This window comes from Gossypium hirsutum, chromosome A02, assembly GCF_007990345.1.
Source record: "Gossypium hirsutum isolate 1008001.06 chromosome A02, Gossypium_hirsutum_v2.1, whole genome shotgun sequence".
NCBI classification, from domain to species: Eukaryota; Viridiplantae; Streptophyta; class Magnoliopsida; order Malvales; family Malvaceae; genus Gossypium; species Gossypium hirsutum.
Window position 1 is genome coordinate 88,284,585 of NC_053425.1, and position 27,217 is coordinate 88,311,801.

The following is a 27,217-nucleotide window of genomic DNA, read 5'->3' on the forward strand; positions in this document are numbered from 1 at the left end:
TTATTTGAGGTTTTTCAGTCAGTGGCTTACTTGGAAAAGAGGAAAGATGCCAGATAATAATGTGCATGAGAAATTAGATAGGGGGTGGCAAATTTGACTTGGTAGGAGCTCTTTTCAGATTATTCTATGAAGCACCTGTCACATGCTTTTTCTGATCATTACCTACTATTGGTAGATATTGTAGGTAAAAGGCGTTTATAGAGGGAAATAAGCAATTTCCAATTTAGATTCAATGTGATTTGGGTTTTCGAAGAATCATGTGAAGTGCATTAAGGATATGTGGGAATCATCTAGGCTGGGTGTACCAGCGAAGTTGGAGGAGTTAGGGAGGGAGTTGAGCAGATGGGCAAAGGAAGAACAAAGGTGTAGGAAACATAGAGTGGAAGAGCAGACCTCAGTTGACCTTGATGAGGAGAGTTAACCTTGATGAGGAGAATCTGATGGAGTTGATAGAGGTAAAGCTTGTATTAAATATAGAGGTTGATAAAGAAGAGTTTTTTCGGGAGCACAGGGCGAGGGTCAATTGGTTGAAATTTTGTGATCGTAACATAGCTTTTTTCCACAAATTTTCCATTAACCGCATGAATAAGAATAAGGTTAAAAGGATTACTAAACAAAGATAAGGTGTGTGTCAGAAGATAGTGGTATGGCTGAGGTTGTTTTCGAGTATTTTAAAGAGTTGTTCACAACCTCCTCAGTTATAAATAGTGGACATTTGTTATCAGGTATAACTTCTAGTATCTCGGAAAGTATGAATGATGAGTTGTCTGTGGCTTTTACAGAAGAAAAGGTATGGGAAGCGGTTAAAGGAATGACACTCCTAAAAGCATTAGGTATGAATAGTTTCCTAGTGTTGTTTTTTCAAAATTACTGGCACATTGTGGGCAAGAAGATATCCCAGTTTTGTATTCAGGTGTTAAAAAATGAAAGGGAGATAAAAGATATCAATAAAACAAGTATAGTGCTTATTTCGAAGGTTGCAAATCCAAAATCGATGTCACAATTTCATCCTATTAGCCTCTATAACGTTTTCTACAAAATTATTGTGAAGACAATTGCGAATATGTTCAAGTCTTGGATGTATGCATTGATGAAGCTTAAGGGGCTTTTATCCCGAGGAGACAAATATCTGATAATGTTCTTATTGCTTATGAATTATTGCATGCGTTAAAAAAGAGACACTTTGCAGCCACAAGATCTTTTGCGCTGAAGTTGGATATGAGCAAGGTATATGATAAGGTGGAGTGGGGTTTCGTGGCCAAGTTAATGGAATGTATGGGTTCTAATAGAAACAGGATTGATATAATAATGAGGTGTGTGACAATTGTAACACATTTAACCCATATCCATTGCAGGAACAAGGTTACTGAGCATTACCAAAATTTACAGATTAATTAGCAGACATTTCATATCATCTAGCATACATATCAAAAACCAATCAAAATCAATTATATTGTCCCTTATGCAAGTCCTCGAGGCTCAACACACACATTGGAAATAAGTCGGGACTAAATCGGGTACTCAAAGAATTTTTTTTTTAAAACATCAAAATTTTTCAAAAGTGCAGGGGACACACACCTGTGTAGTCAGGCCGTGTGGCTCACATGATCAAAAGACATGCCTGTGTCTCAGGCCGCGTGGGCATTCAAAATAAGGGCACACGGCTGTGTCTTAGCCCATGTCTAAACTTGTGAGCTCTCTAACTTGGGTCACACAGTCAACCCACATGCCTGTATATTAGGCCATGTGAATATTCAGTTTTGTGCAAATTTAAGTTACAAGGGACACACGACTGAGACACACGCCCATGTCTCTGCCCGTGTGGACAAAAATAGGTCATTTTCCTAACCATATTTCTCACCCAATTTGTCATCAACCTAAATCAACATTTTTGGACATCAACAAAGCATAACAAAGTATTCAAATCAAGCCAAAATCAATACTTAAACATGTAATACTATCACATATCAACCAAATAACCAATTTCACCTACATAACCTAATGCATAAATGCATAATTTACCAAATATGCCAATTCAACCCAACCATCAATATACGTATAAGATTTTCATCATTCAACCATTTCAAACACACACCAAACATGATAAGGCCACTTTTATCCATCGCAAGCCATTCAAATGGCTAGTTCAAACAAAACATTTATATGCCATTCACTACAGGAAAACAGACTTTTAGCGGCGTTTTTTTTGCCTTTAGCGGCGCTTTCCCAAGCGCCACAAAAAACGTCGCTATATACACCGCCGCAAAAATTAGTGGCGTTTTTTAGAATAAAACACTGCTAAAGACCAGGACCTTTCGCGGCGCTTTTATAAAAACGCTGCTAAAAACCAGGACCTTTCGCGGCGCTTTTTTTAAAAACGCCGCTAAAGACCAGGACCTTTAGCGGCGCTTTTATTGCAAACGCCGCTAAAAATATGACCTTTTAAAAAATTATTTCATTTTAATTAATTAATATTTATTTCTATGTTAAAATATTATATTATGTTTAATTTTTGAAATTTGAAATCTAAACTATATACTTTAAGGATAAATAAAAAATATTAATTAAATGAAAATTTCTATTAAAATTTAAATTTCAAAACTAAATATAAAAATTAATGAATTTAAATTTAATACATAAATATTGATTTAATATGTAATTTAATACATAAAAAATAACACACACAAACACACAAAGTATTATAATTTCTAAAACAAAATTCATCCTTATGAGAAAAGAATGCCAATTCATCATCACCTCTCATTAATCAAAGGAAAAAGATAAAAAAAAAAGAAGAAACAATATACAACAGAAGGCTGGTTCAAGCTTATATGAAGCCAAAGTATTGCAATGCCTGCATATAACTTAGAGAAGTCCTTTGATGCTTTCAATTCAACCGCCAGAGAATCCAAAACATTGGAACAGAAAGCCAAAGTATGCACCTGTAAGCCAGAGTCAGGCCAATAAGGAAATCACTTATACGACCCTCAAAGCCACATATGTCAAAGCACATTATCTGATCTCTTTGAATTATGATATGGAAAAATAAATTTTTAATAATGCCACCATAATGCAAGAATTAGAATTTGTTTCGACAAAAGTCATTGTTCATGTTATTAATCATGTGCCTTTGCATGTACATGCGTTGCATCTAAAACCTACATAGCTTAAATAATAAATATCACCAAATCCATGGCCTATCCTCAAACAATCTATTATTTAGATATGTAAACAAGTCAAACAGAAAGCAGCTCATGTCAAAGCATTTTCCTGATCCACTATGTTAGTTGTTTTTATATTTATTTCTTCCCTGAGTTCAATTTTAAACCTCAAAATATCTAAATATATTGATGCTCAGAATGCTTAATATTGTGGACAACCAATACAATAGTCTAATTCTGGTTTATCTACTATGAAAAAAATACTAAATTGTAAGTTACATAGAGAACAATTTCAATTATTTTCACTTCAGAAAGCACCAAAAGAGTTGAATACCCTGCCTAAATTTCATCTGTTAAGGTGGAAAACCTTAGTTACACAAAAGCCTCTCTCGGCCTTTTTGAAATAAATAACCAGTAACTACTATGAATCTTATAGCAAAAATATATATAAGAACAAGTATCTTACCTCTGCAACAAAAGGCCATAATTTGCTCAATTGCTTGTTCAACCATTTTGCCTAAAAGGACAACATAGTGTAAGACAGTAAGCAACTACACTGCATAAAATCTTAACACCAAAATGGAAACACCTTTTTCTATACCTAACACATGCAAATGTATCTAGTCTTTGAGATGCATATTTTATGCCTTGTCGCAAAATGCTCTGACCTAAACAAGATAACACGAAAACAGAGTTACAACCAATTATAACCCAGATGAAACAGGGAAGAAAAACGAGGACAACTTTTGATTGAGTAGGGCAACTATATTTACTTTCTAACCTTGGCCTCTTGTCCTACTTACTACATCAGAAAGGTGCACTGAAAAAGAACCATGTGGAACTACAATGAAGATGCAATGCCTCTAAAACTTGAGCCTCATTTGTTCCCACAAAATAAATCACTTTACCATAAGCTAAGCATTGTTTAAGAAGCAAAACATGAAGGATCCGAGAGCTCATAAGAAGCAAAAATCACTGCAAAAAAATAAATAAATAAACATCTTTAGGGCCTGAAAACTACATTCTTTAGGTATCCACGACTCATGGACTACATAAGAAAAACACTTTCTATTTGTCAGAGGCTTAAATCATACAGAAAGAACATTATAAGATTGGGAGAAGAAACAAGGCCAAGCTTGAAACAGCTATTTCACTACCGCAACTAGGGCAGATCTAGCTTTTGTGAAAATAGCAATGAGAGATCCCAGTTGCAACTTATCATTGCACCCAAAACTCAATCGATACCTGCAAATGGTAAGACATATCAATTGAAGCCATTAGCTACTACTATCTTATATACTTTCCACAATCAACACCTATTATACAATATCAGGAACAGAATGAAATATGATTATCAAATTAACATCTCTTTGAACATATGAAAACAAAGAGATATTTAATCGTCACTTCTTTCATGATTCTAAAACAATGCCAATAGCATTTTTAAATACCATCTACTAGTCAATTGTTCTTCAATCTCCTATCTAAGTGTATTTATGTTGATGAAGCAAAGTTCCACATTCAGGCCCCAATTAGAACATTCGACAACTTGGCCAAAAAGCTTATCAAAAAAAAAAACCTTGGCCAAAAAGGAAAAAGGAAAACTTCCAACAGCTAACAAAAAGCCTTAGTAAAGGAAATACTAGATCTCAAATGTGGCAGCTAGCAATAATAAATAAAATCAACTAATGGAGCTAAAACATCATTTGGCTAAGAATGCTCTAAATGAAACTCCAAATCAGGCACTTACATAATACTTGCAATAAAAGTCTTAAGCTATACATTAAATAAATTATGCTTATTTACCAAATTGTCTTGGGCGTACTTCTCTTTCTTTTTGGTTCTTTTATAATTATAACCAGTTTTATGATACATTCATTGTTCAGAGCATCAAATATTTATCAATTATTTATGTGTTACCTGAGAGAGAGAGAGAGAGCAGTAGCAGCAGAAATAAGTACTTACTCTATGTCTGCCAAGTCATTGATTAACTGAACTCGAACATCTGAGGGCATTTTAATCTTAAAAACAAACCTGTTAAAAAGTGTAATGCATGAATAATTACCCAAAAAAAATTAAAGAGTAGCCATTTATAAGTCAAAACAGACATGGCACTTACATTGTCAATTCCCTTACAATATCGATCAGGGCCAATCCTTTCCTGGTCTTTGTTTCAGATACTCCTACAAAGAGTTAACCAAAGAATAAAGAAACAGTTTTAAAGAGAATAAACAGTAGATCTACAGACAAGAATTTTACTAATTGCACAACAGAGAGATTGAGAGAAATACATTTGAAACTCTCAGCAAATGACTCATTCAGAAGCCAGTAAGATATTTGCTCGATGTCTTTAGGCAATGGATTTCCAGTACAGAGATACACGGCTTCTTCTGTAATCTTCTGAGAAGCCATGTGTGTTGACTGCATGCAGTAAAAAAGTCATTGACAATGCCACTCTTGCACATTCATGAATAACACCGACCACTTCATAAAAATAGGCATCTTACTGGCCCAAATCCCACCGTCAATAAGGAAAATAATGTCTATTCATGCACTTGAGCACTTGGTTCAGAGACATCCTCATAGGAGCCTGCTTTAAATCCCCCTTCCCCAAGTGGAAAAAAGAAATCCATCCTATCCAATTAAAACTAGCGTTCACATCACCTAAACACATAAATTAGACAAGGCTACACCACCCCTCTGAAGAGCAATGAGATAATATGGTAATGTAACACCACTTCTGCCACAAAGCAAATAACAGATCGAAGCCAACCTATTGTTTCTCTGACTTACGCTTCTTAAATAAGTAACTATCATTGTACAACAATTTACGCAGAAATAGTATAGGAATAAGTAGTTTAAACACCTGCAAAATGTTCAAAGCCTTTCTCATGTCACCATTGCTAAGCCGTACTAGTGCTGCCAAGCCACTATCAGGTACATCAAGCCTGGTCCAATGAAGCGAAAATTGGTAACAGTATTCAGGTGAAAGATTCAAAGATATGATCCAAAGAACAAAAGGTAAAGCCATTTAAATATGCTAACACACAGATTTTCATTCTTTGACAACTCTAATAAAAAAAATTGCAAATGACTTGAGCCAAATATATGATGTTGAGAAATCAACAGTGTGCTTTGAAATTTGTTATAAGAGTAAATAACACAAAAGGTATTGAGAACAAAAAATTCAACAGTGTTTGTTCGATGTGGTTATCCCATTCGACCGACCAAAGTCCCAAAAGCAGTTTATGGGTCCTATATATGAATATTGTTTATGTTTGACCTAACTTTTAACACCAAAAAGAATCAATTAACAGAAACAAGAAAGGAGGAGAAGAGATCGAGCCAGATCTGGGAATACCTTCAGGGATTGTGAGAAGAGGCTGAGAAGAGCAATCGCAAAGGCAAGGTGGGCAAGTGTTGGAAGTGTGGCTGAAGGCTACTAATCCTTCCATGAAATGCCAATAGACACAACGGAGAACCAAATCAAGACTGCTGTTGGAGAGTTTCTTAATTGAAAACAACAACGGAGGGGTGAGATGGGGGTGTTTTGAGAATATGATTTTAGGGGGAAAATTAGGGGTTTCAGAGGGTGAAAATTTAGGAATAAAATCGCGCCCTTTTGAGATTTATTTGTGGCGTTTTTTATAAAAACGCCGTTATTGTTAATTTTTTATGGCGTTTTTTATAAAAACGTCGTTATTGTTAATTTTTTGTAGCGTTTTTCATAAAAACGCCGGTAAAAAATTATTACATTTTTGCTCTGTTAATTTTTTTTAATTTTATTTTACTTCAAAAAAAAGTTTTTCATTTTCTATGTTAAAAATTATTAGTTAAATAATTTTATAAAATATTTATTATTACTATTTTTTATAAATTAGTTTTTATAAATAAAAAATTAAGTACTCTGAAAATAAATATCGTGTATTTTAATAAGAAAATAAATAATAAATGGCTGTCATTAATTATTAAGTTAAAATTATCCAATGTAAGAAATCAATTTCTCACATATCAAATTTCTATTAAAGATTGAGACATTAATCATGATTTTATATTATTCTTTCCGATCTAATCTCCATTTCATCAGGGATATTTCTTCCTAACTAAAATATAACTATTTTCTTAGGATTCGATGTGGAATGATTTTAGTTTTTGTATTTCATTTTTATTTGTTATAATCTGGTCCTATCCATACCTATCCATATCAATGATCTGTTACTTTTTTTATTTATTTATCAATGTTTTTTTAAATCTAATATTTAAATATATCAAATGGTTTAGATAAATATTTTTAAATATAAAAGTATTAATTGATTGTAAAAAATTTCATCATTTAACAAATCTTAAGTAAACTTTAAATCCTAAACCATTTAATATATATAAAGTTTATCTATTATCTCTTAAATAATTTAAACTATAATCATAATTTTAATATATTAAAATTAATATTATCTTTTTTACAATTATATAAGAAATTATTTAATATATAAATTAAAAAACACTAATTAATCTAAACCCTAAATTCTTAGCTCCTAACCCCTAAACCTTAAACAATAAAACATAAACCCTTAACCCTTAACCCCTAAACCTTAAACCCCAATACCCTCAAACTTAAACCCTAACCTTTAACCCATAAACCATAAACCATAATCCCTAAACCCATAATACATAAACCTTATAATAGTATCTCATAAACATTAAACCCTTAACCATATACCGTAAACCCTAAAATATAATGATAATTAATTCAATATTTTAAAATTAATACTATCTCATTTACAATTATATAAGAAAATAATTAACATATAAATTAAAAAACAATTAGTCATATACCAAAAATCTTTAAAATTATATTAAATAATATTATTTTAATTTTTTCTATTTTTGCGGCGTTTTTCAAAAAACGCCGCTAAAGATCGAGCACTAGCGGCGTTTTTTAAAAAGCGCCGCTAAAGGTGTACTTATAGCGGCGTTTCTTAAAAAAGCGCCGCTAAAGCCATTACAAAATTCTTTAGCGGCGCTTTTTAGAAAACGCCGCTAATGCTTGATCTTTAACGGCGTTTTCTAAAAAGCGCCGCTAATGGTGTACATATAGCGGCGTTTTTAGAAAAGCGCCGCTAATACTCGATCTTTAGCGGTGTTTTTAGAAAACGCCGCTAAAGCCACCAAAGGCTCAACACGACGTTGTGTTAATTTTTTTGCAGCGCTTTCTACAAAGCGTCGCTAAAACTCAATCTTTAGCGGCGTTTTTGGGAAGCGCCGCTAATGCTCGTTCCTTAGTGGCGTTTTTCATTCAAACGCCGCTAAAAACGCTGCTAAAAACCAATTTTGCTGTAGTGATTATTGGCCAAATTAACCTATATATGCCATTATAATCAAAATTAATTTATTAATTAATACCAAAAAGGTTGATGGATAGTGTGAAGTTACTCCGACTAGCTTCCAACCAAATTGAGTTTTCGAATTACTATAAAACATGTAAAATAATACAGAGTAAGCATTTAAGCTTAGTAAGTTCGTATAACAAGAAAATTAACTTACCATTTAATCACATTTAAGGTAAGCATTGTAATAGCCCAATTTAAACCCTAATCGAAACGGTGGTTTCGGGACCATGAATCTTAGTCAGAAAAATATTTTAAATTTTTATATGTTTATTATGTGTGAATTTATATTTTTGAAATTTTTGTGATTTAATTTTGTCATTTGAGTGTCGATTTAATAAAAATGGCTTAATCGCGTAAAATGAAAACTTGGTAGTTTAATGTGCAAGGGCTGAATTGTTGTTGCCTATTTAAGTGGAGGCATTTAAGTTGCAATTTTCCCATGATATAATGATATGGACGGTCATAACCTTAATATATAATGGTTTTATATTTTATGATAAAGGTTATTTAAGTAAAATAATAATAATGTTAATATATGTTACATTATAACATAATTAAAAAGCTATTAGCACATATAATTTCTTTGAAAAAAATATAAAGAAAAGAAAAAGAAAGAAAGCTTCCATAGATTTGGTCATTGTTGATAGCTTAATCAAGGTAAGTAACTAGCTCGGTTTTTGATAATTTTTACGTTTTTGAGATCGTTGCTAAGTTATCTATAAAGCCCATGCTTGAATTTTTTATTTTGATGAATATTTTGAGTTATGCCATTGATGAATATTTGATTTTTGTGATGTTAGTTGATAAAATATGAAAGTTATGTTTTGGATTGATATGTTTTGTATTGGAATTTTTGATGATTTTGAGTAAATAGAACTAAATTGCAAAAATAATAAACTAATGGACTAAAATGTGAAAAAAAATAAAATTTATGGATTTTATAAACACTAGGAATATTCGGCCTAAGCATGTTGTGTGCAAATTTTGCATTTTTTGTATTTTGTGGAATTTGGACTAAATTGTAAAAAGTGTAAAATGTCAGGGGTAAAATGATAATTTGCCCATTTATGTGTTTTTGGACTAAAATGAGTAAAAATATGTTGAATGAGTTTAATTTGAATATGTTTAGATCAAGAACCAAGGAAATCGGATTTGGATCGAGGGATAACCAAAGTTGTTGACTAGTCGTCCCATTCCGTTTTTCATCGTCCGAGGTAAGTTCATAAGCGAATATATATTGCTAATATTTATATATACGAGTTTATATGCTGAAATTGAAATATGTGAATTTATATAAGTGAAAGCCGAATGTATATATATGCATGAGAACTAAGTTTTCGAGTTTGATTCGATCGAGTTACGACGTCCAGAAGCCCCGCACGAATCATAGGACTATGCTATGTGTTTTCGTGTAAGACCACGTCTGGGACGTTGGTGTCGATATATGTGTTTTCGTTTAAGACCACGTCTGGGACGTTGGTATCGATATATATGGTTACGAGTAAGACCATGTCTGGGACATCGGTATTGTATTTGATTTGTGTAAGACCCTGTCTGGGACAGTGACATTGATATGAGATAGCATGTAAGACCACATCCAGGATGTTTGCATTGTTCGATATATGTGATTATCCGAGTATCTTATTCGATCCCTAATGGTTCAACGGGCAATATCAAGACAAAATCGAATGTGAAATTGAGCTAAAATGTCAGGTATGTGTTAAGTTAAATGATTTAAAAGACAAGGCAAGTATATATTTGATATGAACAAGTGAAAAATGCATTATGAAAGTGAGAATTATATATGTTTATGAAATTATGTGTATTCGGCCAAGTTAATATAATTACATATCGTTCATGTAATGGTATATGAGTTTTAAGCATGAAAAAAATGTGTATTTGATTATAGATTACTTAATTCGGTCTAGTTGATTCAATACTAATGTTCATTTAATGATTTATTTTCTTTTGACTTACTAAGCTACAATAGCTTACTATGTGTGTTCTTGCTTACCTCTGTTTTATAGATTTTGGATTCAAGTTATGAGCTCGGGGATTGTCAACAAAGTCTATTAAACTATCAACTGTCTTCGGTATTTTTATAAGTGAATTTTCGAATCTATGGCATGTATAGGCTGGATTATATTTTGAAATGTTTGATTTTGGTTAATGTAATCTTGAGCCATGCGAAAATGGCTTAATACTTTGTTATGTTTAGATTTAATGCTTCGTTTTGATGATGGTTATGCTTGGTTGTGATTTTGGGTGTTTCGGCCATTATATGTCTTCATGTGAATTATGGTTGATTATAATGCTAATGGTTGTATGTACATTTGGACTTGGTTTGAACTTATGTTGAAAGTGTACCTAAGGTATATGATGTTGTGGAGAGTGTTTATGTGTTTCAGTCATAAGACAAATAATGGGTGATAAATGAGCTAAAGTATATCATGTATTAGTTAGGTAATAATTATTCTATTTGCATGGGGTATATTCGATGTTCACTTAGGGTATGTATATATATGATAATGGATGAGGTTATGTAATACCCTGAAAATTTTTGCAGTAAGATATTATCCTTGATATAGTAAAATAAGGAAATAAAGTGACAAAAAGGGAAATTTTGAGTTATGTCACTATTGGGAAGTATATTATGATATATTAATTCAAGAAAGGACTAAATTATAAAAGTGAAAAGTTTTGTTGCACAAGAGTAAATACTCAAAAATTGAGGAGTTAAAGTGTAAATATGAAAAGTTGAAGGACCAATAGTGTAAATATTTTAAGGGTGGAATGATCTAGAAACTAAGGAAAATGGATGAATTAGGACCAAATTGAATAGGTGAAGAACTATGAAGGACTAAATTGCAATTTTACCAAATTAAATAATGACTCAAGGATGGAATTTTAAAAGATAATAAAGGGCAAAATGTTCAATTGGAAGAGAGAGAAATCTAGAAAGTAATGATGATGTTAATGATATTTTATAATTATTTAATTAGATAAATATTATTTTAATGAGATATTTTATTATTATTTATTTAGTACAAAAGGGAAGAAAAGATGAAGAATTTTCATCATCTTTCCCATGCACTAATGTGAGAGGAAGAGAGAAAGAAAGAAAGTTTTGCTTTCTTTATAATTTGGTCATACCAAAAATTCACTATTTTCACCCAAAAATCAAAAGAATTTCCATAGCTACCAAGAGCGAAAAATGTTAAGGAGACTATGGGAAGTTAGAATATCAAGTTGGATTCAAGAAATGGAAGCTGAAGGAGAGAGAAAATCAAGATGAAGATTGAAATCAATAGAACAAGGTAAGAACATCATGATTTCAATATATTTTTAAGTTTGATATTATTGAAAAAGCATGGGATTGATGTTAATGTAGAGTTTCCTTACAAATGTTCCTATGGTCTTGATATGTTAGTGAAGAGAAAATAAGAGAAAGTGATGAGAAATAGTGTAGAAAAAAAAAATAAGGATGTTATAAACATGGTAATTAATATCTTGCACTAAAACGATTTTGGACAGTAGCAGTGGTCTAAATTTTAAAAATCACCAAAAATTTTGGAAATCGAATTAGAAGTTAAATAAAATATTAAATTAAATTTTATTGAGTCTAGTTTTTTTATAGAAGAAACGGTGTAACCAATTAAATTGAAAATTGTGAGATATAACAAATTTAGCTAGACAAGGTCAGAATGATTTCGGGTTCCCCTGTTCTGACTTTGGAAAATCATAAAAAATGGGAGAAAAATAATTAGGTTCTTAAAGTTATTTAAAATCCTAAACGAGTCTATTTTCAATAGAAACAAACGAGAACATCATCTGAATCCTGTAAAATGAGATAATTAATTTTTAGTAAAGAAGGGTCAAAACTATCAGATAGCAGAATAAGGGTGACTTTAAAGAATAAACTGTACTTATTGGATAAACCAAAAATTCTGAAAATTTTATGGTAAGAAGATATGTAAGTCTAGTTTCATGGAAAATTAGCAGATCTTAATTTCGAGTTCTGTAGATCAATATATAAATAATTTAGTGACTATGACACAAATGGACAGTTTTGAATATGCATATTAGTAAATAGTGAAATTATTGATAATGTTAATGGTAGCATGTTATATAAATCAAGGTTGTGGAATGGAGAGGAGGAGGAGGAAAATGAATATATGAATTTTCAGCTAGCAAGGGTTTTGTTGGGTTTTTCACACGGGAAGAAAAACAGAACCAAGTTATCCGGATGAAATATGAAGCTCTTGTTGAAGCTAGAGCAACAAAGCAATAATTCCGGATAAAGTATGAAGTAAGTTTGAGATTCAAGGACTTGAAAGTTGCAACCAAACGAAAAGAAGCAAAAGGGATGAGAAATTTAGAGAAGTATTTCATCTGGGTAACATACATACAGCTGTTTGTTGCCATCTTTAACAGGTTTACATTTAAAATTGATAATTTGTATGTTTTAAACTCAGGGACTAAATTGAATAAAAGAAGAACTATAGGGGCAATTTTGTAAAAATGTCAAAAATGTAAAAAATGACCAAAATGAAGGAAATGAATTGTTTTATAGATTAAATTAATAAAGTGAATGAAATTATTAATTTGGATCAAGATTGGGTGAAAATCAGGGAAAATGAAAAATTTACCAAAATGCCCCTAAATCTTGATATTTTTGCAATTTCGCTAGGTAAGTTCGTGTAACTTGAATTATATTCTTAAATACTTGAAATGTATGTTATTGATGTGAATATGATTTAAATATTCCTTGTATGAAAATTGATGAAACATTGATATATTTAATAAAAAGGGGAAGAAATCTCGGTTGAGCAAAAAGGAATTGACGGTAAAAAGGATCTAGCCCGGACAGGTGATCCTATCCTGATATAGCCCTCCCGAATAATACGAGTAAAATGGATTTAGCCCGGACGGGTAATCCGAATTAGGGTCTGAATTTAGCCTGGACTGGTAATTCAGATCCAAGCTCATTAGAGTAATTGTCATTGCAGGGGATTTAGCCTAGACTGGTAATCCCGACAATATTCTATGAGTTTATATTACAGGGGATTTAGCCTGAACCGGTAATCCTGCTGTAAGGATGAAGTTCGCAGGAGTGTGCTTTCTGAAATGAAATGTGTAAGACCATGGTTGAAAGATACCATGGCAACATAATATGAAATTTGTAAGACCATGGTTGAAAGATACCATGGCAACGTGACATGAAATGAATAAGACCATGGTTGAAAGATACCATAGCAACATGATAGGAAATGAGTAAGACCACAGTTGAAAAACACTATGGCATCATGTCAAAGATAAACAATCATCAGTTGAACAATTGATATTTGGGTTATATGTATCAGATGACGAATGGTTATATGAAATGGTTGTGTGAAATGTTTACAAGAACTGGTCATATGGAAATATATGTACAAAATAATTGTATGAAATAATTACGAAGTTAGATAAACGATATAAGTATAGGTACATGGAATATAATTTATGTTAAGTTTGATATAAACTAGTACCAGAATAAATATACATAAAATATATGGAAATGATGGAGCATAAAATTTTGATATAATGAAATGAATGATATATATTTATGAAGAAACGATAAGAGAATGATATGTTTCATGACATATACATATATGATTATCTTTGATATGTTGATACAAGGAAATTATGTAAGTTGAGACAATTATTAAACTCAAGTGTGACATGTCGAGAAAATAAGTATATCAATGTTGAATTTATATGAAATACGTACTAGTATACTAACAATGTTGTTGTTTGATGCTTAGACAAGTGCAAAGCTATTGATTGAATGGTAATATATTTATTTATATGATGCATTGAATCGGTAAGTATTTAATTGAAATTTTTTTAAGTGACCTGCAAATTTTAGTAATGCTCCGAAACCCTATTTCAGCGGCAGATACGGGTAAGGGGTGTTACACGTTATGTCAAAGTATATGCTTATGATATATTTGGTTCAAAGTAATGTTCAAACATGGTAAGAGATTAACTTGATATATTTGTTTCATGGTATGTAAGTTTTGAGTTGAGTAAATATATTTGTTTTTGGTTAGGTGATAAAATATAAGTGATAGTTATGAACTTATTGGAATTCGTCATTTGTATGTGTATGCATATATAACGTATTGGTATGATATATATATATATGATAAGATATATTTGTAATGTATTTGATTTGAGGTGTAAATTATGGTTGGTATATATATATGTATATTAATTCATTTCCATGATAGGATATATGCATATGAGGTGATAGGGTAAAATGAGGAAAATGTAACTCAGAACATGGTATGGTTATCTATCAAGAATGTTCATATTCGGTTAAAGCAATGGAATAAATGACCAAATGAATAGTGATATTTGTATTGGTAAAACAAATAGGTAATATGAACTTTTATAATGCATTTATGATTGGGTTAGTCGAAATGATGTGATCATGTGTAATTGGTTTGGTAAGTAATATTCGGCTATATGGTCATGACATTAAAGTTAATTATGAGTTTAGACAAGCATTAATGTATTAGTTTGTTTGATTTGTAATTTGCACAAATGATTTGTCATGATAACTAATATATTGGTATATAATCAATATTTGTGTTTGAATGTCTTAATATTTATATGTGGAATTTGTCATGCAAATATCTATGTTATGATTTGATTAGTCGAATGCTATATCAGATATGTAAATATATTTCGTTTAATTGAGTTGTATTATCTTAGGCAGAAATAACAACGAATGATATCTTTTAAACTGTGTATGGTTCGATAATGCCTTATAACCCTAATTCGGCGACGGGTACGGGTTAGGGGTATTACAAGCATGCTAATATAACTAAACCAATTTGGCCAAAAGCCTAAACACATGTCCTCAACAAGTTGGTCATGTAACACTTTTCATAACCAATAAACATTGATGTACATAATCACTAGGTAAGTTTCACATACATGTATCATTCATCTCATATTTCTTGTAATATCATTTCCATGTAATTCAAGTATATACTCGTAATTGTTCATTTTGAATTCATATTGTTTCATATAAGAACTTTACCCGTTAAACCATATAAAGTATCGTTGGATACATGGGTAGTACACACGAAGAGTACAAATTTATAATCCGTCAATTCATGTACTTGTATGCTTATACAAGCATGTAAACGGGAAGCTCATGCGAGCTGTATATCGGGAAGCTCTTGCGTGCAAATTATCGAGAAGCTCATGAGAACTAAGTATCAGGAAGCTCAAGAGAGTTGTGGTGTATCCGCAACACATGCAGGATTACAACTATATCGGGAACCCTAATGATATGTCATTTGTATCTTTCGAATTTCTAAAGTTCAAATGGGACTCAATAATTATCGGATATGTGATCATAATTACACACGAAAATTTATACAACTCACACTCAACAATATTCAATTTAAAACATTTAAATATACAATTTAGTTACATAAACTTACCTCAATAAGTTTTCGTAAATACGAAGGCTACTAGTCTGATATTTTTCTTTGCCTCGATCTAACTCCGTATTAGATCTATCCGGATCTATATGAATGAATTTAACTCAATTTAATATAATTCATATTTAATTTAATCCAACACACATATTTGGAAAAATTACTATTTTACTCTTATACTTTTAATTAATTATAATTTAGTCCCTAGGCTCGAAAAATGAAATTCATACAATTTAATCCTTATTCACGCCTACCTGATTTTTATACATATCAATAGTAGTTGATATATTTCATAAAATTCAAAATTTTTCCATAAATTTTTCATCTTTTCAATTTAGTCCCTAATTGATAATTTTATAAAAATTCTTTTTACAAAAGTTGTTTATCTAACAACAACCTTTCATTTTCTATCATAAAACTTCAAAATTCAATTACACTCATCTATGGAAAAACCTAATAATCCGGTTTTGCAAATTAATCATTGAGATAGCTAGATTAAGCTATTACGATCTCGGAAACATAAAAATCATTAAAAACGGGATAAGAATATTTACCCAAATTAGCAAAATAAGCTTGCTAAAACTCAAGCTTCCATGGCTAGGGTTTCCATGTTTTTCTTGATGAAAGATGATGAAAATAAATTTTTTCTTTTATTTAATATCACTTTAAATCTTTAATTTTCAAAATTAACCTTAATATTTTCTTCAATTTCTAATAATGAATAATCATACTTATCCACTAACTCCTCTAAATGGTTTATTTGCTATATAATGACCTTCAATTTTAAATTCCATAGCTATTTAATACTTTTAACTACTAGAATTCAATTTTCACTCTTTATGCAATTTAGTCCTTTTTATCAAGTTAGGCATGTAAACGGTAAAATTTCTTAACAAAATTTTCATACGATATTTTTATCATATTGTAAACTAAAAAATAATATTAAAATAAATTTTTTTCGACCTCGAATTTGTGGTCTCGAAACCACTGTTCTGATTTTACTGAAAACAGGCTATTACAACAGTAGTTCCATATTTCGTTATTTTAAATGAGAAGCAAGGAGATTAGTTTTAGCCTTTTAGGGGATTGAGACAGGTGATCCATTAAGCCCATATCTTATTCTTGATTTGCATTGAAGGGCTTTCAAGTTTGCTTCACTTGGCTAGACAAGAAGGTAAAATTCGAGGAGAAAGAGTGGGAAGGAGGGGTTTGGCAGTGACACATTTGTTTTTTGCCGATGATAATATCTTATTTGGATAGGCAAAAGAAGAGAAGGCAAGGGCAATGAAAGATTTACTATTGGAGTATGAAGGGGTTTCAGGAGAGGTGAAAAAATTTGACAAATCGATGGTTTATTTTAGTAGCAATGTCGATAGTAGGACAAAGGATTGGATTGGGAATATTTTGGAAGTCTGAATTTTGACTAACCCGAAAAAGTATCTAAGGTTGCTGACGATAGTGGATAGGAGAAAGAAATAGGCTTTTTTAGGCTTTAAGGAGAGGTTCCTAAACCGTATTGATAGCTGGGGTTTGTGATATCTTGCCACAGGAGGTAAAGAGGTTATCGTCAAATCCATTTTACAATCAATCCCAATTTATGCTATGAATTGTTTTTTTGCTTCCGATTACATTGTGTCATGAGTTAAAAAAACATTATTAGTAAGTTTTGGTGGCGTAATAATAAAACAAAGAGAGGAATTCATTGGTGCAAGTGGAAGTTATTGTGTAAGCTGAAAGCAATAGGTGGTTTGTGATTTTGAGATTTAGGCTCTTTCAATGTAGTGTTGTTAGCAAAACAAACCTGAAGGCTTTTGATGAAACCAAATTGTTTGATGACTCGTGTTATGAAAGCTAAATATTATCAAATGACTAATTTTATGAGTGCAAAGCTTGGTGTTTACCCCTTGTATACCTAATGTAGTATCTGGTCTGCCCGTAGGGTACTTGAAGAGGGAGGTGGGTCGAAAGTAAGAAGTGGTGCTTCAATTAATATTTGGTGGGATTTATGGTTACCAGGGTCTAGACAAGGGGGAGTGATGGGCCAGACGATTAATATCAATTATACATGTCTCAGCCCTAATTGATGTAAATTCTTATACCTAGAAGGCTAACGTAGTGGATTGGCTGTTTGATAGTGACCAGATTAGGAGAGTTTTATCCATTCCAATGTCGAGATTTGCTCAGGTGGACGAATTTGTACGGCAACGAGATATTACAGGGACCTATTAGGTAAAGAGCAGATACAAATGGCTTTTTTCTAGGAATAAGGGTGTTACAATGGTTGTGCATACAATGCAGAATACAAATTTCAGAACATTTTACAAAAGATTATAAAATCTTAAATTGGCCAATAAAATAAAAATTATATATTACTACTATTTTATTGTTATTGTTTTAATGCATAACACTTGTTTTATTATTAATTTTATTATTATTCTAGAGGCTTAAGTTGTATCTATCTTAGTGTTATTTAAATATTCTTATTGTTAAAAATTTATTTTAGTTTGTTAGAAAATGTTTATTTTAATATTTTTGATGTATTATATATATTTAAAAATTATATAAAAATAAGTAATACGGGCCGACCAAATCGAGTCTGGATTTTAACATTTTTATCCAGTCAAATTTCGACAAAATTTTAAGCCCATTTTTTGGGCTGGGTCGAGCTTAGGCCTAGCATAGAGGCCTAAAATTTTAGTTGAGCCCAACCCGAACTGACCCGAACTGGTCCATCCCATGAGTACCTCTATCTAGAAAGTTGCTAACAATTTTATCCCTATTTTAAGTAATCTAGTAGCTAGAAGAGTGGCAGTGGAGAGTTGCTGTCGAGTTTGTCATGGAGCTAAGACGGTCGAGCGCTTATTTCGTGAATGCCCGGTTACGGTCCAGGTACCGAGTGACTTGATGGTGCCATTTTCCTCCACAAATAATGCAAACAAGAGAAAAAATTGGTTAGTCAAAAGAAATTGTTAACTGCACGTTAGATAGATGTAAACTGTGGGTGGTCACATTCTAGGCGGTATGGTTTAATCGGAACTATGTTTACCATGAAGGTATCAACCAACATACGAATGGTATAGTTGCATTTGTAAAGTCATACATGCAAGAATTGGAATGTTTAGATTTTGTTTTACCACATTTTCATAAAGTTCGGAATGTTGTATGGGAACCACCAGCAGGATTCACAGCAAAGGCAAACTTTGATGTAGCTTTTAATTAGATAACCACTAAGGCTCCAGCGGATGTTTTAATTAGAAATAAGGAAGCCCTAGTGATGGCGGCTGGTACTTACCCATTCGAGCATTTGGCTGACACAATGGTCGCAGAGGCAAGGGCGTACCTCAGTGCTGTGATTTTGTTGAACGAGTTAGGATTTCGGGAGGTGGTAGTGGAGGGTGATTCTTTGACAATTATGAAGAAATTACGGGTCCATGTAGAGGATAGATTGGCTATTAGTGTGTTGATTAAGGAGATTAGAGTTAGGGCCCAAAACTTTGATTCAGTGGAGTATAATTTCATACCTCGACAGGGGAACTGAGCAGCGCACACGCTGGCGGTAGAGGGTTGGAGATTTGAGGGGCATAGGGTCTGGATTGAGGAAGCTCTGGTGGTGGTGGAAACGGAAGCAGATCGGGACCAACGGATCATGAATTAGCGGGATTGAGACAACATTTCTAGTGTCGGAGGAATCAATAATTTTTGGAATCTGGTAAGAATAGGAATGCAGGAGCAAATTGAGCGCAATGAAGGAAAATGCCATCGCCTGTGGATGGGGATCGGAGCTCGTGTTTTACTCCGGTATGGCGGTACTTGGGTTTTGAAGAATGGGGAGGCCGTTTCATTTTCTTTTGCTTTGGTTAGGTTTTTCCTTCGGGGTTAAGTTTTTAGGCCAGTTTGCTTTTTCTTTTTCTGCTGCTTCTGTTTATGGTTTTAATTTTCAAAGACTATTTATGGCACCGTTTAGGCTTATTGGTGGCGGTTGTAACGGGCTCCCTTCATTAATGTTACTCGGGTCACTATTCGATCGAGTCGAATCGAATTGAGTTAAAAAATTTTAAGTTAATCAAATCAACGAATTCTATTTTAGTAATTATACTTATTTGAATTTTTTTTTGAATCGGATCTAATCGAGTCAAAAAATTTCGAGTCAAGTCAAGTTGAGTTAACGAATCATATTATTTATAATCAATGTTGCGTTTACATGAACTGTTTATTTAACTAGTAAACGAAGTAAAAAATTATTTAACTACATCATGGTTTTGGCTTTTAATTTAATAAATAAACATTTATCAAAACAACATAGTTTTGCCTTTTAACTTAATGGTTTTGACTTTTAACTTTAAAAAGTGAACATTTATCAAAATGGTGTAGTTTTACCTTTTCTTATTTAGATTTTCGGATAACTCGAATTGTGTAATTTATATTCGAGTCAAATCAAAAAATTTAATTTTTTATTCGAGTTGATCCAAATAACTTGATTAACTCAAATAACTCGAATTATTTAATTCAAAATTTAAAAAATTTATCTAATTTTTTGAATCGAATCGAATTTTATTTATCCTAACTAAAAATTTATTAAAAAAATATTACTATGCCCTATTTCGAAAGAAAAACTCAATCTATAAAAAACTAAATCATCCCAAAAAAAGAAATTATTTATCTTTAAACTATCGTGTAACTAGAAAAAAAAATGTGTTGAGAAGAGTTATGGTTTGATATGATATATAGTGAGCCATGGAAGGTCCCACTTAAATTGGAAGGTAGAGTGCATGGTATGAGCTGAGACTATTGATGGTTCTCCGTAGTTGAAACGAGAATGTAGGGTAGTGATGAATGGAAAATATTGTTGTCCATAGGGATTGATAGAGGAAAGCCATGATAATTAAAAAGGCTTTATATATATATATTCATTTTCAACTAAAAGGTAGTTCAAAGATATATGGTTTTTTTTTTTGAAATGGTTGGATTTTTTATGGGTAGGGTAGGGTAGGTGTAATAGTCCGTTTTTAGTAAAATAAAAATAGCAGTTTCGAGACCATAAATCTAATTTTGAAAAAAAAATTATTTTAATATTATTTTATAATCTACAGCATGATAATAATGTCGTATGAAAATTTTATAAAAATTTAATTTGATAAAGGAACAAATTACACAAAGTGTAAAAGTTATGTTCTAATAGCTAAAGGGATTAAATAGCTATGGAATTCAAAATTTGAGGTCCTTAAATGATAAATAGACCATTAAAAATGCTTATTTATTAAGGATGATGATTCATCTATAGAAAATAAAATAAAGAAAATGATGAAATTGAAAAGTGAAATAATAAAAGATGATAAATGATAAAAAAAATAAAAATATCATCAATTTTATCATCTTCTTCCCCAAAAATACATGGAAACCCTAGGAAAGAGAAAACAAGCTTTCTTGACTTGATTGGATCCGGATAGACCAAATTCGGAGTTAGAGAGAGGAAAAAAGAAAGTGTGGAATTAGTAGATTTTACGTACACAAACATTTATTGAGGTAAGTTCGTATAACTAAATTGTGTTTATTTTTATGCTTGAATTGATTGTGGTATGTGTTTCTATGAATTGTATAAATGTTATAAATGTATGAAATAATCAAATGCCAGCTAATGTTCAGAAAATGATAAGTTCCGTTCGAATAATGAAATTCGATGGATACATGATTTCCCGTATTGAATGTGGTCCTGCATATGTTGTGGACAGAATATAGCTCGGACGAGCAATCCTGTTATAAGCCCTCTCAAGCATCTTATTATATAGTTCTTGCGAGCATCCTGATCGGTAGTGATTCTGCATGTGTTGCGCACTGCTGTAACTCTTTGTGAGCGTCCTGTTACATGATTCGATCGGTTGTGATCCAGTATTTATTGCAGAAACAAACACAACTCTTAGTGAGCATCCTGATATAGACTCTTATGAGCTTCTTGACATGGCTCGCTTGAACTTCCTATTATGCTACCCGGAGCTCCTGTTACATGGCTCTTTGTGAGCTTCCTGATAGGCTTTTCGTGAGTTTCCTGATTAAAAGTTATTTGTGAACTTCTTGTTATAGACTCTTATGAGTTTCTTGGTATAGCCCGGATAAGCTTCCTGTTACATGGCTCACATGAGCATACTGATATATGGCTCGAGAGTGTGCTTCCTGATTATGTGCCCTTATAGGTACCCCTGAATATGAATTGAAGGTTTCTGATTTGTACACTTCTAGTGTACTACATTTATATCCATCAATATTTCAAATAAATTCAACAGGCAAAATCCTGACATGAAATAATCTGAACTTGAGATAAAATATTTTGAAAATGTACTTGAAATACATGGGTATGAATTATATATATTATTTGAATTCATGATGTGGAAAATATATGTATATGGGAATTTGGTTGTTATTGAACCCATACATGTTTCTTGATGTTTATATGAGATAGTATGACTTAGAAATGAACTATTACCCGTATGTACATGAAGTACATGGAAATGACATTACCTGATATAATGATGCATGAATTGGTTGTTACATTAATGTGGATCATGCTTGATGACTTTGTTCATCCATTATTAAGGACTATTATATGTGATTACTTGGCTAACATGATGAGGATATGTGTTTAGGGCTTGTAATAAAATTGGTTGGTAGTGCCTTGCATGTTTATTTTGAACATAAGTATATGCTAAGTTATTTACCATGTTATATGAACTTACTAAGCATTTCATGCTTACTCTGTTTTATTTTCCCTTGTTCTATAGTAATTCGGAAGCTCGTTGGATTGAAAGCATCGATAAAGATCATTCACACAATCCATCGGCCCATCTTGGTATAGATGGTAAATTAATTATGGTTATAATGGCATGTATAGGTTAATTAGCCAATGTTGGCATGTAAATTTTTGGGTTATAACTGGCCATTGGAATGGCTTGTGATGAACATGTTTTGATATGTATAAATGAGGCTAAAACATGTTTGGTGCATGCTTAAATGATTGATTGATAGAAATCATGTTGGCATATTGAAAATTAATTCTAACATATTTGATAAAATATGCATATAGGTGAATTCGATAAGTTAAGTAAGTTTGTATATTTAATTACATGATGGTAAAGTGTCATTTGAGGTGTTTAAGAGCACATTAGTTGTATGTGATGACATGCCATGCGTGAGACTTGATTTTGACTTGAATTAATTGTTTTAAAAATGGCTTGTAAATATGTTTGAGTATTGGTGTAAGAGGAAGACCAATTGGGTGAGAAATATGGTTTGAAAAATAACCTATTTTTGTCCACAAGGGCAGAGATATGGGCGTGTGTCTCAGCCATGTGTGACATATGGCCTAGCACATGGGTGTGTGATTTGGCCGTGTGTCCTCTGTACCTTTTATAGACATAGGTGGTGGCAGCTTCTCTATTACATCGACTTTTGCTTTACCAACTTCAATTCGTCGTCTTGATATTTTGTGCCCCAAAATGATACCCTACTTAACCATAAAATGACATTTCTTCCAGTTAAGGATAAAGTTCGTCTCTTCACACCGTTTTAGCACCTTAGCAAAATTATTTAAATAGTCATCATATGAATCTCTGAACACCGAAAAGTCATCCATGAATACTTACAAAAATCATTCAACTGTATTAATAAATATTGCCATCATGCACCTTTGGAAAGTTGTAGGCACATTAGATAACTCCAAAGGCATTCACCGAAAAGAAAACGTATCGTTTGGGCAATTGAAAGTCGTTTTATGCTGATGTTTGAGCCTACAGCTATCTGATTGTACCCCGAATAACAGTCCAAAAAATAATAATAATCCTGAACCGTAAGTCTATCCAATATCTAGTCCATGAACGGTAGCAAGAAATGGTCTCTCTGAGTCGTTTTGTTCAATTTTCTACAATCTACACAAATTCACCAACCCATGATTGTCCTTGTTGGAATCAACTCATTATTTTCATTCTCCACAATCGTGATTCCTTCTTTTTTTGGCATGCATTGAACTAGACTCATTCACAAGCTGTCATAGATGGGGTAAAAAATTCTCGCATCTAACCATTTGATGATTTTCTTCTTGACTACCTCCTTCATGATTCGGTTTAGTCTTTTGTGTCCATCAATCAATGTCTTCTCACCATCTTTTAGTAAGATTTTATGCATGCACAGACGAACTAATACCTCGAATATCAGCTATAGTCCACTCGATTACCTTCTTAAAATTTTTTAGAACATCAATCAACTTTTTCTCTTAACTCTCGATTAACTCAGCTGAAATGATCATAACCAAAGTCAAAGAATTTGTAATAGTCCGGTTTAGACCCTAGTCAAAATAGTGGTTTTGAGACCACAAATTCAAGTCAGAAAAATATTTTAGTATTATTTTCTATGCTTATAATATGTAAATTGACATGTGTGAAAGTTTAGTATGAAAATTTAATCATTTGTGTGCTCAATTTGATAAAAGGACTTAATCGCGTAATAGGTAAAAGTGGCCTTCTATTTGCTTAAGTGCTTATTTGTTATGTATTTGTAAACGAGAGGTCATTATGTGGTTAATATGCCATTTACATGGTTAATGGACATTAATGGCCTTAATATATGTGAATTTATAATGGTTTATTAAAGGGTATTTTGGCAATTGGCATATTAATCATAAAATAAATAAAACAAAACATGTTAATGGATGATTCATTCATCCTTATTTCCGAAAATCACAAGAAAAAGAAAGAAAATAAGTTTCTTAAGGTTCAGCCAAGTAAATTGTTGATTAAGGTATGGTTTTTGATCAGTTTTCCATAATTTCTAAGTTTTTGGAATCGTTGCTTTGTATACAATCAAACCCATGTCTCAATTTCTGATTTTGTTGATGATTTTGAGTTGATCCTTTGATGAAATTATAATCTTTGTGAAGTTAGTTGTTGGTAAATGAAAGATATGTTTTGGGTTAACATATTTTGTATTTGAATTTTTGATAAATTTGAGTAATTTTGACTAAATTGTGAAATTTATAGATTGAGGGACTAAAATGTGAAATAATTGAAATATGTGGGCTTTTATGAGCTATAGGAAGATTCGGCCAAGCATATGTCTAAAGAAATTTTGTATATTTTGTGATTTTATGAATTAGGGACTAAATTGTTAAAATGTGGAATGTGAGGGCTAATTTGTAAAATACCCTAAATATGTGTTTTTGGATTTTGAATGAATGTGAGTTTGAATAAGTTAAATTTGAATTTATATAGATCAAGAACTAAAGAAAATGAAATTAGATTGGAGAAAGTCGAAAGTCATCGAGTAGCCGATTCCATTTATCCGAACCCGTACGAGGTAAGTCTATATACAAATAAATGTGTTTTGAATTGATTTACTATCGAATATATGTGTTGAGAAAAATGAGACATCCGAGGAAGTATCGATAAAGTTTTAACGTCCGAAAAGCCCCGTACGAACCCTAGGAATAGTTAGGATACATATGTCATGACATAAGATCCGATATATGTTATTGTGTAAGACCATGTCTAGGACATTGGCATCGACTTATGATTTACGTGTAAGACCACGTCTGAGACGTTGGTATCAACTTATGATTGACGTATAAGACCACGTCTGGGACGTTGGCATCGTATTTGATTTCGTGTAAGACTCTGTCTGGGACAGTGGCATCGATATTTGATTACATGTAAGACCACGTCTGAGACGTTGGAATTGTATGAGCTTTCCGAGATATCCACGTATCCTTATGATTTTGAACGGTTCAATGGGTATTCTGACAAAATAGCTGACTATGTGAACTTGTATCCGACTCAGGTACGTTTGAATTGTATACCACGTTTGAGAATGAAAGGTAAGTATATGCACCTTGGTGAATATATGATATAAGTATGATTTGCTATGAGAATGAGTTATGATATGTATATGTGAATTATGTTCAAATGAAATATAAGAGATATATGGCTAAGTGAATGTATTTTGCCTTAAATTATATGAATGAATTGATGTTTTTTGTTAAGTTTATTTGTATATGGCTTACTAAGCTTTTGAAAGCTTATGTGCTTGCATTGTTTTATAGATATTGTAGCTATCAGGAGCTCGGGGATCGTCAAGGATCATTACCACACTATCGATGTGACAGCCCTAATTTGACCCTAGTCGGAATATGGTTTCGGGACCACAAAACCGAGCCATAAAATTTAGTTAAAATTTTATTTGCATATCTTATATGTGTGATAGTACTTGTATAAAAATTTGATGTTTTAATTTTATCTTAGGAATGTGAATTTTGCTTGAAAGGATCTAGTTGAGAGACTTAGAAAATTATGATAGGTAAATAAGTAAGGACCAAATAGTATTAAAATAGGAAAGTTTGGGTTTGCATGTCAAAGTGCCCAATTCATGTTAAGTGGCCGGCCAAGCATGGTTCCATTCCTCCAAGTTTATGTTGTTTATTATTTAATATTGGTAAGTAAATTAAAATAAATTAAAGAAAGGAATTAAAAAGGAAAAGATGAATAAAATAAGGAGGGAAGAGGGAGTGTTCATCTTTTTTTTCTTTGGCTATTGCCGTGAGTGAGGAGAAGGAAGGGAGATTTGGTTATTTGATTTTGGCTTGGAAGATGGCTAGAATGAGGTATGTATTGAATGATTCTTAAAATCTATGCATGTTTGAGATGGTTAGTTCAAATTCTACTCATCCTATAGATTAGACTTAGGATTTTGAGGTTGAAATTCGGCCAAGAAGCTTGAAACTCTTAGTAGATGTGTTAATGTCATTAAAATGGATAGTAATGTAGGATATGGTGAGTGGTTAATTGCTTTTAACTTGAAAGTTGAGGTTAAAATGGGTTAAGTGATTGCCGAATCTAATTTAGGGGTGGAGGATTGTGTTCATGTTATATTGGATAGGTAGAGGTTGTAATGAGGTTGAAATTGTTGAATTGTTAGTTGGGTAACAAATGAAGCAATCGGCCATATGGGGTAAAAATGGGATGTTCATTTTAGTTGTTGTTTCATTTTTGTGAGAAATGGGTCAAGTGTTCATGAGATGAAATTTTGTGATTAGATAAATTAAAGGTAATAGCAAAGTTGATGTATATATATAGAAATACATATTCGGCCATCACTTAGGAGCTTATGTGATGTTGAGTTTAAGCTTTGCATATTC

The 27,217-nt window shown here is 32.1% G+C and overlaps 2 long non-coding RNA genes across 7 annotated transcripts; both read right to left on the minus strand.

Annotated features, from left to right (window-relative positions):
* Positions 1-2,738: 2,738 nt before the first annotated feature.
* On the minus strand, positions 2,739-6,742 carry LOC107951902 (uncharacterized). Of its 6 annotated transcripts, none has more exons than XR_005908992.1 (9): positions 6,523-6,742; positions 6,028-6,109; positions 5,453-5,582; positions 5,281-5,344; positions 5,127-5,195; positions 3,943-4,406; positions 3,763-3,829; positions 3,628-3,678; positions 2,739-2,942 (listed from the first exon to the last, which is right to left on the minus strand). It is a non-coding gene; the product is annotated as an uncharacterized lncRNA (long non-coding RNA). The 6 variants fall into 6 exon arrangements; XR_001698666.2 differs by having other exon boundaries at positions 3,935-4,406; XR_005908991.1 differs by having other exon boundaries at positions 3,628-4,136; positions 4,319-4,406.
* An 11,886-nt stretch (positions 6,743-18,628) lies between these two features.
* Positions 18,629-20,112, minus strand: LOC107951904 (uncharacterized). Its single transcript, XR_001698667.2, has 2 exons — positions 19,566-20,112; positions 18,629-19,445 (listed from the first exon to the last, which is right to left on the minus strand). It is a non-coding gene; the product is annotated as an uncharacterized lncRNA (long non-coding RNA).
* Positions 20,113-27,217: the final 7,105 nt, after the last annotated feature.